Source organism: Pogona vitticeps, chromosome 2, assembly GCF_051106095.1.
Source record: "Pogona vitticeps strain Pit_001003342236 chromosome 2, PviZW2.1, whole genome shotgun sequence".
Lineage (NCBI taxonomy): Eukaryota > Metazoa > Chordata > Lepidosauria > Squamata > Agamidae > Pogona > Pogona vitticeps.
In genome coordinates, this window is record NC_135784.1 from 136,466,547 (window position 1) to 136,482,960 (window position 16,414).

Below are 16,414 nucleotides of genomic sequence, written 5' to 3' on the forward strand. Positions count from 1 at the left end.
CTGAAATGTCAGTTTGACACATGTAATAGTGGTTGCTACTTTGCACAGCCTAGCAGATAAAATGATAAAAAACAAAACAAAACATGTCAGAATCATCTTCCAAGCAAGGAGAAAAGAACCTACCTCATTACCTTCATGGAAATATCTCCTCTCTATATTAGAACAGAAGTAAGAATAATGACCATTTTGGTCTGAACTTGGCCCATTGATCTTTTAGGCATGGATTCTTCTGATAATGAGTAACAAGCTTTATCATGTCAAAAGTAGTGCTTTATATAATGAATTGGTGAGTTACTCTCATCAAACTGGAACACATATTGTCATATTTTCTTTCTGGAAGATGTCCTGTATCACCATGTATCAGATGAAATGTCCGACAGCATCTGAATAGGCAAAGAGATTTATTGTTGCCACATTTGTGTTAACGCCAAAAGACTTAACAAGGCTATTCTTCCAGATTGTATTGGACAATATCTATGATTGGTGGCTTTGTTCTCTTCTTAAGAACTTCTGGAATTGACTGGAAAACCAACATTATGAACACTGCAAGTATTATTATCTCTTATCTTTTTCTCTGGTTTTCAGATTCCGATAAACACAAAACAGGCAGGCCTAGTCTCTCATAGCAAAGAGGCATTTCCTTTTATATATGATTGAAGAACGTTTACTTAAGTGTAGCTGAATTTAGACCAAATTGTCCAATGAGGAGAAGATCTTGAACTGGATCACTTGAAGTTTTTCATTTTGCCAAGTGCTACTCATAGTATTTGCGAAGGCTTTCACGGCCGGGATCCAATGGTTGTTGTGGGTTTTTCGGGCTCTTTGGCCGTGTTCTGAAGGATGTTCTTCCTAACATTTCGCCAGTCTCTGTGGCCGGCATCTTCAGAGGACAGGAGTCAGAACAGAGCACAGACAGAAATATAATAATAATACACTGTCCTCTGAAGATGCTGGCCAAAGAGCTCGAAAAACCCACAACAACCAGCTACTCATAGTAGCTTCATGGTAGAGCAGGGGTCTCCAAGCTTTTGAGTATGAGGGCCACATTGTATATTTTCCACATTTTTGAGGGTCGAAAGAATGTGCGTACACCTGCCCACACATACAACCCGCCTGCCCGCCCGGATGCCTGCACACATGCATGCACCTCCGCCTGCCCCCCCCGTGCATGCATGCGTGCATGGGCTAAAAGGAATGGGCCGGATAAAACGACAAGGCGGGATGGATGCATATAATTGGTCCTCATGTAAAGATGTGACTGGGCATCCCTCCTCAAAACTAAAAATATATACATAGAGTCCTGCATGCTCTCCACCTCTGGGCTAGCAGCTGCTTGTGGGGAAGGGGGATAGTACAAAGTTAGGAAGCTGAAGCCTTTATTTATTTATTTATTTATTTATTTATTTATTTATTTATTTATTTATTTATTTATTTATTTATTTATTTATTTATTTATTTATTTATTTATTGGACTTATATACCGCCCCATAGCGCTACAAGCACTCTCCGGGCGGTTTACAATTTTTTTAATTATACAGGCTACACATTGCCCCCCCAGCAAGCTGGGTACTCATTTTACCGACCTCGGAAGGATGGAAGGCTGAGTCAACCTTTTGCCTTCCTCCTCCAGTGTCACTGCTCTGATGAATATGAAGTAGAGTAGCTAGCCATGCACCCAAAAGAACATTTGTTTAGTAATCCTGCTGGCACAAAATGAAACCAACTGGACTGATTGGATTTATATCAATAAGGCATGCAAAACAGCAGATGTTCCATTTGGTTGTATGAAAACAAACACTGTGCTTATTGTTCGTCCATCACTCCCAAGGTTTCTTTATTACGCGGGTGCTGGGAAATGCTTGCAAGACATTTACAGCCTAATCTAATAAAGCTCTAAATGTGCAGGAAGAACAGCCTTGCATGCACCAGCTGGGGAGGCATTGAAGTTTGCATTTCAATTTTCCTTTTAAACCTCTAAGCCAGTGGTTTCCTAACTTTGGATCCCCAGATGTTCTTAGACTAAAACTCCCAGAAGCCTTTATCACTAACTGTGCTGGCCAGGATTTCTGGGAGTTGAACCCAAGGTTGGGAACCACTACTCCAAAGCAAAAGGAGTTTGACATTTTCAGTGGGTAGCGCAAAGTGGGCACTCACCATTTTCACCCTGGTTTTCTTAGCAGCGGCTATAGAGATGCTGCATTTCACCATGATTTTTAGATTGCCGCTCATCCCATACATTTCCAAGCCACTGCCACAGCTTCACAGTGGCCCAATGCATCCCACTTTATGGATGTTCAGATGTTGAAGTAATGACAAGCGACCACTTTAGTAATTGCCAACTGCTTTCTTGAACGAGTTTGCAGACATATCACCTTAATGTAGTAATCTGGAAATGAGCCCTAGTTTGATTTTTCAGGATGCTCGTAATATAAGTCCTACCCCCCAAAATAAGCCCCAGTTAAGTGAAACCCTGCCCTCCACCCTTGTGCAGCAACCAGAAGAAGGTGACATGACTGTAAAATAGCCGCCTAGAGTGGTCCGGTGGGCCAGATAGGCGGGGTATAAATTAAATAAATAAAATATAAAATAAATAAAATAAGTTGGCCCCAAGTTTATTCTTATTCTATTTATTGATCTTTCTATCGATCAACCGATCCACCCATCCATCCATTTGGGATCATATCCAATGGTGCATGCCATTTGGGCAAAGCTTTTGTTGACTGCAGACGCCTAATTTCCTGCAGAACTTTGATTCTACTTGAGCAAGCTCCTCCACCAGGCCTTTCACAAATTATTGCAACACTCATTGCAACTCATTCATCTCAGCATTGCTTGTACAAGTTATGCTGACAATTAAGTGGAACAAGAACACCTTGTTATACTTTTTCACTAGTGTATTGTTCGATACAACCTAAATTTACCGGGATGAGGCAAATAATTCATAAATGCAATGCATAAGTGGTAGACCCTTTAAAACTTTGGCACACAATTCCGCGGACATGATACAAAAGGATAAATGGATGGGGAAGACAGAGAAAACTATAGAAACCCAACTACTAGTTCTCATGTAATATTACACTACTATGATCGGCAAGACCAGGCAAAGGGGCTGCTAAGGAAAATAATTCAGGGAGGACAAGAATGAGGTAGAAATGACGGATCCTCCTTCAGAAGACTATTTGACTTCAAAAGGCATTTACTACATTTTGTATATTGTATATCATTTGTGGAGATGCTGTGTTCACCTGCATGCCTCAGAGCTCTGCTGTCCTCTCTGCTAATAAATTAGTATTAGGTAGAGAAGTATTGCCTTTTTTGCCCTTTGATGTGTTTTGAAACCATGTTGCCTTTGTTGATATTTTGCTTTACTTTAATAAGAGTGTGCAGTAAAAATGTCTCCACTCCATGGCTCTGATGACTGACTCTTTAGTACTCTCAGGGTCTGCAGTACTAAATCTCACCTTGTCCCTTGCCTGCCTAACTACCGAGAGTTTTGTTTCTTTTTGTGGGAGTGGTAGTGTTCCTACCTTGCAAGGTAGGTTTGCTAGTGCAGTCCCCAGCCTTGCGGATGTTGGTTTTCCCATAAGTACAGCCAATGTCAGGAAAGACTGGCGTGCTGGTACCATCAGTGTCAGGCTGGTTCCATAGCCATCATCATCACAATTCAGCCTTCTGGGTTTCACTGAGTCCCAGAGGCAATAGACTAGTGTGGCTGAACGGCTAAAAATGGAGCCCCTAGTATTCACCACACCACATAGACACCCATATATATTTGATGCATAGGTAAAACAATCATGGATCCACTGATCAAAAAAATAAATGAGAAGAATCAGTCCATCAGAACAGCGGCTTGAAGTTTGGTAAAAACAGAAAAGGGAGGTGGCACATGAGAGTAACTTTGGAAATCACTGATGGAGGAACAGGTTAAGATTATGAAATCAGCACAGAGTTGAGAGGAAGCTATATATATGGATATCTAATTTCTCCTTTCTTTCAACTCATCCCCAGAAAGGACACATCTGTTCCCCAGAAGGGAATTCACTTAAGAAGATCAGCAGAGCACTGCAGGACGTGCCAAAGAGAAATCTAATTCATCATCTTGTTTCCCACAGTGGTCAACCAGATGCCTGTGGGAAAACCACAGTCTGAGTTCCCATCTTCAGGTGTTACACCGGAAATGCGTAAATGCATAGACAGGTGCAACTATGGCATTTATCTGGGCATCTTGTCTGTATTATCATGTGTGACTTGACAACAGTATTAGAAAATTATGGATAAGATGTGGTGGTCCTCACGTGTCTTATACTTTAAAAAAACCCCAGCTGTTGCCACATTTAAATAGAATCTATTTCCAGTCTATCTTCCTATCTACAGTGTGGTGACTTCATTTAAAAGAAAACAGGTAGGGTTCAGAGGCCTTGTGATTCTTGAATTGTCATCTCTTGCGACAGTATCTTTTCCCTATAATGATTACACTAGGGGTAAGAAAGTCCAGGTGTTTTTGGAGTGGATTTTTTCCATATGTTCAATCTGCCTCGTTTATGGATCCACAACATTATTGCTCTCCTTTTTCTCATAGCATGTCTATATTTTGCTGTGTTTCAACAAACTGCTAAGATTCCCTGCCTTACAAAATATGATTGCCAAGATGCAAGGGTCCTTTGAAAAATCAATGCTCTCTTCCCCATTATATTAGACTAGCAAGAGACTAAAAATCAAGGGGTGAAAAACCATTTCTGTATAATTCAAGGGGAAATGATGTCACTGTCTGCCTGTAGAGGGTACTCTTCATTTAGAAAAAAAAAAGAGATGACCAAATTTTATCTGTCTAGAACTACAGATGCGATTGTGGGATGACAAAGGATCTTGTCTAACTGCATCTTTTGCTGGGAGCAATCTCTCTTAAAGAATCTCTTGGGGAATCACTCCAGTCCAGCCACCCTGCCCCAAGGAGAGTAGCCCTCCTGCTGGACCAAAAGGGCCCAGCTTGGACACAGTTTAGGGTTAAGCTCAAGCACTATTACTTGTACATCATGTGATCTCTGGCAAATAGTTCACACAGGACGGCACCACAAGTACTGCAGTTGAAAGTGTGGGCTCTGTGCCCATGTGATCACGCCCTATGTTGTCTTCTGTTTCTTGAAATATCAAGCCAAGGACCAAAACCCACAAGTCAGTAAACATCTGATGGAACTTTTAAAATAAGGACTCATTAATACTTCATGTTGCAAACATGTTTTCTGTTTGTTGTTGCTATGGTGCCATTAAGTCACCCTCGACATACGGCGATCCCATGAACCAGTGGTCCCCAAAATGTCCTGTCCTCAACAACCTGGCTCAGCTCTCACAAGCTCAAGCCTGTGGCTTCCTTTGGGGAGTCAATCCATCTCCTATTTCTTCTTCCTCTTTTCCTGCTACCTTCAACTTTTCCTAGCATTGTCTTTTCTAGAGAAGCCTGTCTTCTCATAATGTTCTCACAAAGTAGGACAAACTTAGTTTCAATTTTTTTTTTTACTCCAGAGATAGTTCAGGCTTGATTTGAACTATCTATAACTCCCTTGTTTGTCTTTCTCGTAGTCCAGGGTATCCATAAAGGTCTCATTCAGCACATTTCAAATGAAACTTTTTTTCCCTCCGCTGTCACTTTTCTTAACTACCATGTTTCCCTGAAAATAAGACAGGGTCCTATATTGATTTTTGCTCCAAAAACGCATTAGGGCTTATTTTCAGATGTTTTATTTTTTTCATGTACAGTAATCTATATTTATTCAAATACAGTCAAGTCATCTCCTTCTGGTTGCTGCATAATGCTGCACAATGGTGGAGGGCGGGGTTTCACTTAACTGGGGCTTATTTTTGGGATAGGGCTTGTATTACGAGCATCTTGAAAAGTCATACTAGGGCCTATTTTCAGGTTAAGTCTTATTTTTTTGAGAAACAGGGTATTCACACCCATACATGATGACTGGGAATACAAGACCATGGATGAACTTGATCTTGGTCTCCAGTGACAGGTCCTTACATTTGATGATCTTTTCGAACTCTTTCATTGCTGCTCTTCCAAGTCCCAGTCTTCATCTGATTTTCTTGGCTGGAGTCTCCATTTAGACAGATGACTGAACCAAGGTATACAAAATGTCTCAACTATTTCAGTGTCTTCATTGTCAACATCAACACTGGCATTTCCTGGGCTGAAAATGTAAAAAGGATGAGAAGGTGCACATTTCCAAAAATCCAGGCATATGAGTGGAGAATTCTGCAGTTCCACCAGTTCTTCATTCCAAAATTCTGATGTCTTTTCCAAAACATATTCTAGCTTCTTTGAATTTTCTTTAGAGTCATATTTCGATGAATTACGATATATTTCTGAACTTTTCTTTAGAGATGTATAATCAAGAATCTGTCTTGTCTCTTTAGACAAATGGCTTGCATGCATTCAGTGAACTATCTGTTGATTTGGTTCCTGTGATGCCTTGAAGCAGAAGTACAGTACACTCACTTTAGGCAGTGCATAAGGCCAAAGCAATAAACTGAGACCAAATTATGAGCCTTACCTAATGTTTGCAGAAAGATGAAGTCCTCACTGTCTCCCTGCTGGCCCTCTGACTGCAAGCCCTTTGTCTAGAGAGACAGACAATGGATGCTTCATTCCTCAAGGTACGCCCTGTAATACCATACTTCAAGGTGGCTATGGTCTGTAACACCACACTCTCTATTTGAAGCCTGCATGTCCCATGACCATAATATTTGGCCAGGATGGCTGTTGAATTTTTCTGATTCTCCCCAATCTCAAGTTTCGTAATGCTGATCTTGATGAAAAGTTTCAAAAGACTCAAAATGTGCCTTTTTAATGATATTCTCCTGGCCCAATAGGGCATTTTAGACTCGTGACTGTGGATCACAAGGAAGACTGGCTTGACTTGTAAAGCTCAGAGGCATGGACTTCTACACTCTTGCTCCCCTATCCTGAATAATTGTTCCCCTAAAAACATGTTCTTCTCCCCCCCCCTTTTTTTTCTTTTTTGCCATTATAGTTGCCCTTGAAACCTCTGGCCAAGTACAGATATTTGTACCTGGAATAAATGAAAGGTGCAAAGTATATAAAGTTTCTCAATAAGTATAATTTATGTCCATTTCCTTTTCCCCTGCCCCCAGTGCTCAATTCATTTTCTTCCTCCTAACTCAATGGCACTTGCTCCCAGGTTAGTTTTGAATGGCCTGGAATCCGAATTCTGTTGCCTCTCACACAGTCTGCTTGTTAATGGGTGGATGGCTGGCCGGCCGTGTAGGTACAGGAGCAGCCACTCCTTCTTCAGCCTGACGTAACCTCCGAGTCCTGAGCCAAGCTGTGGAGTGGAATTCCTGTTGGTTCACCACCTGCCTGTGGCTTGCACTGGAGCAGCTCATCATCCCCAGCTGTTGCCCACAACAGACCCATTAGCTCTGACAACAGGTAGCTATTACAATTCGTGGGAAAATATCTCCTCTCTTGTTGGGGGTTATTGCAGCTGACTGAAACACGTGTGGGAAGAAAGCAATATGAGGAAGAGGAAAAAAAATCCAGCCAGGTCTGTTGCTTAACACTCTCTTTTGATGGCACCGTGAAGTATGAAATGAAGCTGCAATGAAAAGTTAGCTCTGATCTAATCATATAGCATCAAATGACCACCATACCAACTTTGGAGACAGACAGGAGCTCAAATCTGCTACTGCAGCCAGCCAAGAGGCCATAGTTATTATGGCTTCTGCTTACAGGTTATATTCTGAGGAATCAGAATCCATTGCCCGTCTGTGTAGACGTGAGTCAAAGGTTTTTGGTGTGTGTGTGTGTGTGTGTGTGTGTGTGTGTGTGTGTGTGTGTGTGTGTGTGTGTGTGTGTGTGTGTGTGTGTGTGTGTGTGTGTGTGTGTGTGTGTGTGTGTGTGTGTGTGTGTGTGTGTGTGTGTGTGTGTGTGTGTGTGTGTGTGTGTTTTGTTCTCAGATAGCTAATATTATATTCCCAGAACATGTACCTGTGACTCAGGCCTAATTCAGAGATTACTTGTTGCAGAGGGATGATGACAGTTTACTTTTCCATTTGCAAATAGAGGAATCGTTTAGCTTGTTTGAATGCACTGAAGAACATATCCTGTGGTCTGCACAGACTCACCAGCATATTTATCTAATTAATTTTTTTGGCCCTCATCCCAGAGCTGCCTTAACAACTACTTATTTTAAAACAATTTACTTATATAGTTAACATGCTTGTTGCGGACACATACCTCTACATCTGTCTGGAAGCTACTTGTCTTGTGTTGAAGGAATGGATCCATCTGGAATGTACGTGCTTTGAGGGCAAACGGTGCTGCGTTTTGCCGAAGGAGAAGCTGTTGTCTGTCTGATACCGCTAGTCCAGAAAAATGGCATATCTATTACAAAACCATACAAAAGCATAATATATGTACATGAGGAATTAACGACCAGATAATCAAGGCACTTGTAGATGAAGTGACAAAGATGAAGCCAGTTCTTTCCTAGACTTTTTTTTTAAAAAATTAGGAAAGTGTATTTAAAAAGGCAAATAATAAGCTAAATAAGACTGGCAAAATTAAAGAAAAGGATAAAAAATGAGGAAAAAAGTCAAGATGTTGTGGCACTTTAAAAGGCTAACAGATTTATGCCAGAGTAAAGTTTTAATGGATCAGTCACAATAAGTGCAAATAGTACATTGCTGTTGGTACATGCTATCAAGTCACCTGTGATTTATGGCTACCCTTTGAATGAGTGGTAGGTGGGTGGGTATGCCAGGTTTTGGTTAATTTCTGAACCTGGTGCGTCTTGTGGTGGTGTTGGTGGGGAAATTAGGCCATGAAGTTTCCCAAAGGTGCCCATGCTAATTCTATCAGGCTTTCCATGTTCACCAAATATCTGAAATGCAAGGACATTGTGACTGTTAAGGGACAAATTCTTAACAGATGCATTATTTAGGCAATATGGTAGGGTATGGAATGGCACCCTATTTTCTTAGTGATTTGCACTTCTCCCTTAGTGCTGGGTGGCTATTAGAATCAGTGAGGGACTCCAGTCCCAAGTGGGCCTGTCCGCCGGAATCAACACACGGAGTGTATGCCATTGAAACTAGTGCACACCTGAGCTATTATTCCAGCTTAAAACACTAACACCATTCATCCAGCCCACCTCTGGTTGATGCAGGATAGTCACAGATAAAGCCTTCTTCCTTCATCTTCTGCATGCAAGAATGTGGTTCATTACTTTGATTCGGAGAAAAAGATGTTTACAGCAGGTTACTGCTCACTGCAAGGACAGATCCTGAAGCTGAGGCTCCAATACTTTGGCCATCTCATGACAAGAGAAGACTCCCTGGAAAAGACGCTGATGTTAGGAAAGTGTGAAGGCGAGAGGAGAAGGGGACGACCGAGGACGAGATGGATGGACAGGGTCACCGAAGCGACCAACATGAATTTGACCCAACTCCGGGAGGCAGTGGAAGACTGGAGGTCCTGGCGTGCTCTGGTCCATGGGGTCACGAAGAGTCGGACACGACTAAACAACTAAACAACAAAAACAACAACTTTTTCCTTATGGTGTAAGAATGAACAAAAGACCTGGGGGGAGTGAGGCAGGAAGAAAATTCCTGAATTTGAAGCATCCTTTGAGTTTACAGCATAAGAAGGATTCAAGCTTTGGATATTGTAGATTCATGAACTCTACCCTTAGTGTCAATTTCTGTGTGAAATATAAGGGAGCTTCGACAAGTCATTGGGGTGAGCAAAGTGCTACTCCTATTTAAGACGCCAATGCATCCCTTGCAATCCTGGGCTCATTGTCCTTTCATCCCAGTGAAAACCATTAGCCCCCGTTACCTTCTAGGAGTTTTGGACGGGAATGTTGCCCCATTATGGCCATTTGACCCTCCGGGCACCCCAACGCTTAGACAAAACTAACTCCTTAACATCCCACGGGAGTGCACAGGGGCCTTTTCCAGTTTAAATTAAGAGAAATGCCTTTGGGGATGGTGAGCCCCAGGATCTAGTATGGCTCTCTAAGATCCAGTGGTGTGGAGTTCTGGACTTGGACCCCTAAGAGCTGCTAATATAGATAATACAGGGCTAAATGAATTGATAGTTTGACTCAGCATAAGGCACCTTCCTATGGTCCTGGGGAAAAGCTGGCTGGAGAACATTTTTAAAGAGGGGGATTTGTGATTTGATGGAGACACAAGTCAAGGATTTTAGAAACATACCTGTGAAGGTGAGCTGGAATAAGAGGGATTTGTTCACTACTGTTTATTTCAATAAAATAAAATTTGCATTGGGTCACAGCCCCAACCATAAGAAGAGGGCTTTTTCCTACCTTAAGTAAATATGGTTTCTCCGCACATCTCTAGAAACTTTCCACTATATGGTTCTAGAAGGTCGAAGAAATTTCAGATCTATATATATTCCAAATATATACTTGCTTGAAGGGGCACGGGAGAAAGAAAAAAGACTCTTATGCCTGTTTTTATTTTTGAGCAGAAATGAATTTATGCTTTAAATATATCTGGTTGCATTTCCGTAGTTGTTTCCTTATATTAGAAGCTGAAACATGTTAGCACCTCCTGTTCCCCTCCACTCCATTTCAACCATATTGAAATGGTTATGCTGTGCACTAAAGATGCTTAAAGAGCATTTTGCTTTCACTGGAATTTGTATCATGAACATCTCAGGACAAGCTATAACCAGTTCGTCATAACAGCAAGGAAACATCTTTTGAAAAGATCCAACATGGTGTCGTTTCAGACCTGGGTTTCCATGGATTCTGAGACGACTCCCAGATTTCCTGGCCGTTGGCCATGTTGACAGGAATGTCTAGAAGCTGAAGTCTGGTGAGATCTGAGGATCAAGGTTTAGGAACCACTCCTTCTGGTTCCTTGGGTGTAGCATTATTGCTACTTGTAGGAGAAGCAGCAACAGGGGTAACAAAAACAGGTGGCGCAGTGGTGGGCTGCTTTAGATCTCTGAACTGATTATTCAGTCATTCATTATTTACTTATAACTCCCAGCAGTCCTACCCAGTATAGTTTATGGTGAAGGATTATGGGACCTGAAGTTTAAAAACATCACCAACATCATTGGCAGAGAAGGGGCAGAGTTGCCTGTCCCTGTTCTAGAGGTATTGACAGTCAGGGTGACATATTTACACAATCTGTGAGGAAGGATGTCAGTCTGAGCACACAACAACAAACCAAAATTACAGAAGAAGACAAAAGAAACCTGCAAGGGCCCATAGTTATGGAAATGAAACCTGCTCTTACTGCTTCAGTTTCAAACCTTCAGATTCACAGCACCAGCGTTATTCCATAGCTGAAGAATAGGTGGCACTTTTTAAAAAGAAAAACATGTGAGGTGTCACATGGTGCCTTGAAAGGAATATTAGTATTTAGATTTCCCCCCCCTTACTGGCCTATTTGTTAATCCTTTTGTACTCTTTACCTCGAGCTCTTTGAAGAAATAGGCTTGTGTAAACAGTGATGCTATTCATTGGCCCTGCCACTAGGTGCTGCTGCAGTGTTTTGCTTCAAACACCCAAAGGGCAGCAATGCTCAAGACAGTCTCTGCCGGAGATGCCACAAGGAAGCAAAGGAATCTGCTCTAGAGCAATGGTTCCCAAACTCAGGTCCCCAGAAGTTATTGGACCACAACACCCAGAAATCCTGGCCAGCACAGCTAGTGGTGAAGTTCTTCAGGGAGTTGTAGTCCAAGAACATCTGGGGACCCAGGCTTGGGAAGCACTGAGCTAGAGGGATGCAGTGGCTGTGGAAAGACCTGGCAACCGTTAACTGTGGAGACAGGAAGTGTTACCATCAACCCTTCTTGACTGGAAGCACTGGAAGGTCTGTGCAGCAGGCCTCACCACCGAGACCATGCAGCTCCATGCCCTTCCTCCACAGATTCAATATTGAACACTTGCAAGAAAACAGGTATGCGTATACACACCTGTATATGAATAGTCTTTCCATTGAACCCAGCTCTGCAAAGTTCCTTAGATCATGTGCAAAATCTTGGCATATAGATAACTATGTGCCTCATAGATATGTAGTTTCAGCCTGATCCTAAGAGCAACACGGGGGAATCACGTCCCAGTCATGTAACCAGACACTGGGGACAAGGCAGGAGCGTCAGTAGACGCTAATGGCTTATACTTAGTAAGTGTCTCCACAGATGAACCTTGGCAGTATGTGAGAGGTAAGGCTGAATGTAATCCGTGCCAAGTCTTTTTGCAGTTCAGTTCTTCCTCCTTCCATAGTTTTGAGTTGTACATATACTGTGGAAGAACTGGATGCATAGTGAGACCCGTTTATCAACTCAGGACTCAGTTACATATGGGGGAAAAACACGTTTTTGAATTGGGTTTAGCACATTTGAAATTGATTTAAAATATTCTGACCACACAACATACAGGGAACTGCAGATTTTGGTTTTGATCTGGGAAGTGTGTTTTTTAGTTGGAAAGTGAGGTATTTCACTTGGTTGTGAGAGGGCTGTTTATTTTAAATCACGTTGTGGAATCAATTTACAGTATTTTGAATTATTTTGGCATATGTGAATGCTTCTCTCAGTGCACATTTTGTCTGTGGGGTTTGTCAAGTAATGGATGCCAGGATCATGAGTTTCAGGAAAACCTCGCAGTCGAATCTTAAAAGACAGCCAGCAGAGGGAAAAAGGCTGAGTGGGGGAAAGCACTTCTTCCTTCCCAAACCTAGAGGGTACTGATCTTGTCAATTTCTCTCATCAGTTGCCATTCATTGGTGTGCCTTTAATCTCACCACCCCAGCTGCCCTTTCAGTCGCTCCTTCTCCTTCTCTACTGTGTGTGTGTTTGTGTGTGTGCACATGTCTGTCTGTCTTCATGCTCATTTGTCAGGTTGCAGGGAAATATCCAGCCTAATTTGTTTTCATTTTTTTTCTATCTGTCATACTGAAGTAGTGCTATGCCAGATTGCAAGAAAATCTCAAATGCAACCATTTAAAAAGCCCATGTAGGTCCCTCAACCAATAGGAAGCACAGTTTAAAAATGGATCAAAAGTTTTCCAAGAGGGTGCACACACCAGCCCAAAAACCACACGACTACGACATGTCTTGAAATCAACTTCAAAACCCCTGATCCATCTCCTGATGTATTTTCATAATGTAACTGCATGCTCAGTTACATCCAGTATGGTTACACAAGAACCAAATTAAACCAAAATTGAGCCTAATGCCTCCTCCTCCCTTTTGCGGAATGAACCTGAAATCTTAGCTTTTCCATAACAGCCTCATGCCAAACTCTTAATGGGCATTTGGGAGAGTGAGAGGTGATCTTCAGTTTTCCTGCTGGCCACAATCAGTTGTCTGCTTGCTAAACAAAGCAAGGAAATTAGTCTCTAATGATTCAACTTAGAATTTGAGACATTTATGTAGAGTGATGGGGTATCAACTCCTACTGCTTGAAAATTAATATTCAAAATAGTAGAACTGTTGGACAGAACCACCAAAGATGCATATATGAGCCAATTTGGCCATACTGCCTCCAGCACAACCTTGAAGATCCCTTATTAATTTGACTCAGCTTAATATGAGTTAAAGGCCACCTGACAGCTGGCTGGATAGCTCATTGAGTTAGATTTCTGGCTGTGGAGCCAAACGTTGGGACTTTGAATCCCCCCACTGTGCCTCCTGGGAGAAGAGCCAGCTTGTGTAACCATGGGCAAGTCGCCCAGCCCCAGGATGCCCCCAGAAGAAGGGAATGGTAAACCACTCCTGAATACTCTCTACCTAGAATACCATGAAGAGGGACAGCCGTAAGTTAGAATTGACTTGATGGCACACAATTATCATTAAAAACCACCTATTAAGTAGTTTTATACAATATTCTCTTATGCCTGTGAAGATTCTCAGTCATCCAGGTAAGGTTATCTGGAAGTTGAGTTATGGCAACTGGCCTTCTTGTTTTGCTACTCCTCCAGATAGCTTCTTCAGTCTCTTATGTCGACTGAAAGCAAGTTAAATGGTGTGGATTTCCAAATAAGTTTCCAATCCCCATCAGTATAACTGTATCGGTGCCACTTCCAAGTTGCTTATCCGCAGTGTTCCCAATCTCTTAATGGTGAGTGAGAATATCTGCAAGGGGCTTCTACTTTAGTTTGTTTGAATATGAAGAAGAACCCATTCTGCAGTGATGAATTCGTATTGAAACAGAGGTTGCCGTCAGAAGGACATCTAGCCCACGGTGTGGCGTTTACCCCGTGGCCCCTGCTTATTCCACCAAACACAGGGCTCACATGAGTATCCCAACACGCCCTTTAACACGCTGACACCAGTTGATATCTTTATCAACCTATATCTCCTATGAAAGACTGAGGTCCATTCAGTACTAAACTTTTAAACAGAAACAGGTCTTTTGATTATAAGTTGTTTTAGGAATAGTTCTTAAGCACATTCTTAAAGTTACACAAAGCTTCAGTATTTTACTTTAACCTCTTTTATCTTAATTAATTAATCAATTAATTAATTAGCAGGTCACATGCTGACTAATCACTCCTTAAACACTCTCTCTGCTTCAAAACCCCCAAACTCTTTCCCTCTTCTCTGTCTCTGGCTGAACTGACTAGACTCAGACTCACCCCTCCCTTCTAGTTTCTCTGGCTCCGCCTCCCGACAGCTCTCATTGGTACATCCCAATAATCTTCTACCTGAGCCAAAGCAGGGTGATTGCTACACATACGGTTTATGCCATTTAGCCTGCTGTTTGGTGTTCTCCAGGGGCAGGTTGGTTTGCTCCTCTTTTTCCGGTGATCACACAACACAATCAATGAAGTGAACCAAATAATCCCCAGAGTGTTTCTGCCCACATGTTTCTGAGCCCCTTGTCATCCACAGATTCAGATGTGGGCAGTTTCTCGGCCAGTCCTATAAGATTAGGCAATTAAAAAAAAAAAAAACGAATGCAGTGCATCATCAATGGTCTATTGCAGTCTTAGGGGAAAAAAAGACTTCTGCTGTTTCTCAGCAGAGGAAGTGTTCAATTTGTCAGTACTGTATTCTGAAGTGGCTCATTTATGAAGCCACTTCATGATACTGGAAATTCTAACTGGAGGAAGTCAAACCAAATAGGGTCACCTGAGCTCCAATATGCCAGCTGGATGTGAGGATTGTACCAAATATCACACCTCCACCTGGCCCCGAGCAATCCTGTATAACCTGCACCAGCCCACTCCAAAAGAGCTCATCTGACTGCACTCTGGGTTCTTGGTCATGAGGAAGCTGCGACTTGAATGAACATAAATATGAGAATAAAGCCCACTGCAGAACTTCCCCTTCAACACAGAGAGATCGGGCATTATTGGGGCAAAGCTGGGATTCATAACCCCTCTCTCTTATGTGTGTTAATGCACTCTCTTGTGGACTCATAATGCCAACATGATGAAACATCATTCCAGAAAGGATTCCTGTGGGAAGAAAAGAAAGGTCGTTCTCCCAGTGGGGCAAGTTCAGGAAGCGGCATTATTCCAGAGGCATTGTTGGGATGCAGTGCAGTGGAGAAGGCGGCTGGCTGTAGCCATAGGGCCATGTTATGATGTATCGCCGTCCTCAGGTATATTCTTTTCTGGGAATAGAGTTGGGCTGTAGAGCCACCGCTGGCAGGAGCAGCAAGCCTTCTGCGGTGGGGGTGGGATGGGCTACTTCGAATGGGAAGGGAAGGCACCTTCCTCCCAATTTTCAGAATCCTCCCTCCAAATATGAACCAAATCCTTGAGGAATGTTTTTGTTCCACTCTATGAAACGTGTAAAACTCACTGGGCCAAATGCTTGCACTCAGCACAAGTTCAAACCAGTTGTCCCAGAAATCTCACATCCTAGCATTTGGCCTTCATTTGAACAATGGCCTGAAGGTGTCTGGGCAAAAGACAGGTAGCTGTGTAATAAATTCCCAGAGAGAATTAATCTGAGAGTGGGTGTCACCTGTGCTACAGTAATTATGCTGCTGATTTAAAATTGGCTCAGAGGGAGTAGCTCAATGTTGTGTGTTCCAAAGGGCCAAACTAGATGTCATGTTACAATATGTTTTTGCCCTTAACATGCAGAGGTTTAAAAACATTCATGGCATCATCTGGAGTTTCAGAGGCCCTGTGTGAGAATTTGTCGTGGTGGTTATTAGAATGGGCAGTTGTGGGTGTGTGGGTGTGGGTGTGTTTCCCTATTGAAGTAGTTCCATGTCGGACAACAGCACCCTCAGAGAGTATAGGCCCTCTTGCAGCATTGTGTTAATTTTGGTATTTTTCCCCTTGAACAAATGATGCAGGGTCTGATCCAATACGATCAGTACCTTTCCCTTGCTTTTCTCTATCTATTTGTTCTTCCTCAAATGGTGGCGACGTCGTTGTTGGCGGACAA

The 16,414-nt window shown here is 42.4% G+C and overlaps 1 long non-coding RNA gene across 1 annotated transcript; it reads right to left on the minus strand.

The window, feature by feature from the left end:
* Positions 1–256: 256 nt before the first annotated feature.
* On the minus strand, positions 257–11,308 carry LOC144586921 (uncharacterized). Its single transcript, XR_013542033.1, has 3 exons — positions 9,177–11,308; positions 8,261–8,407; positions 257–383 (listed from the first exon to the last, which is right to left on the minus strand). It is a non-coding gene; the product is annotated as an uncharacterized LOC144586921 (long non-coding RNA).
* Positions 11,309–16,414: the final 5,106 nt, after the last annotated feature.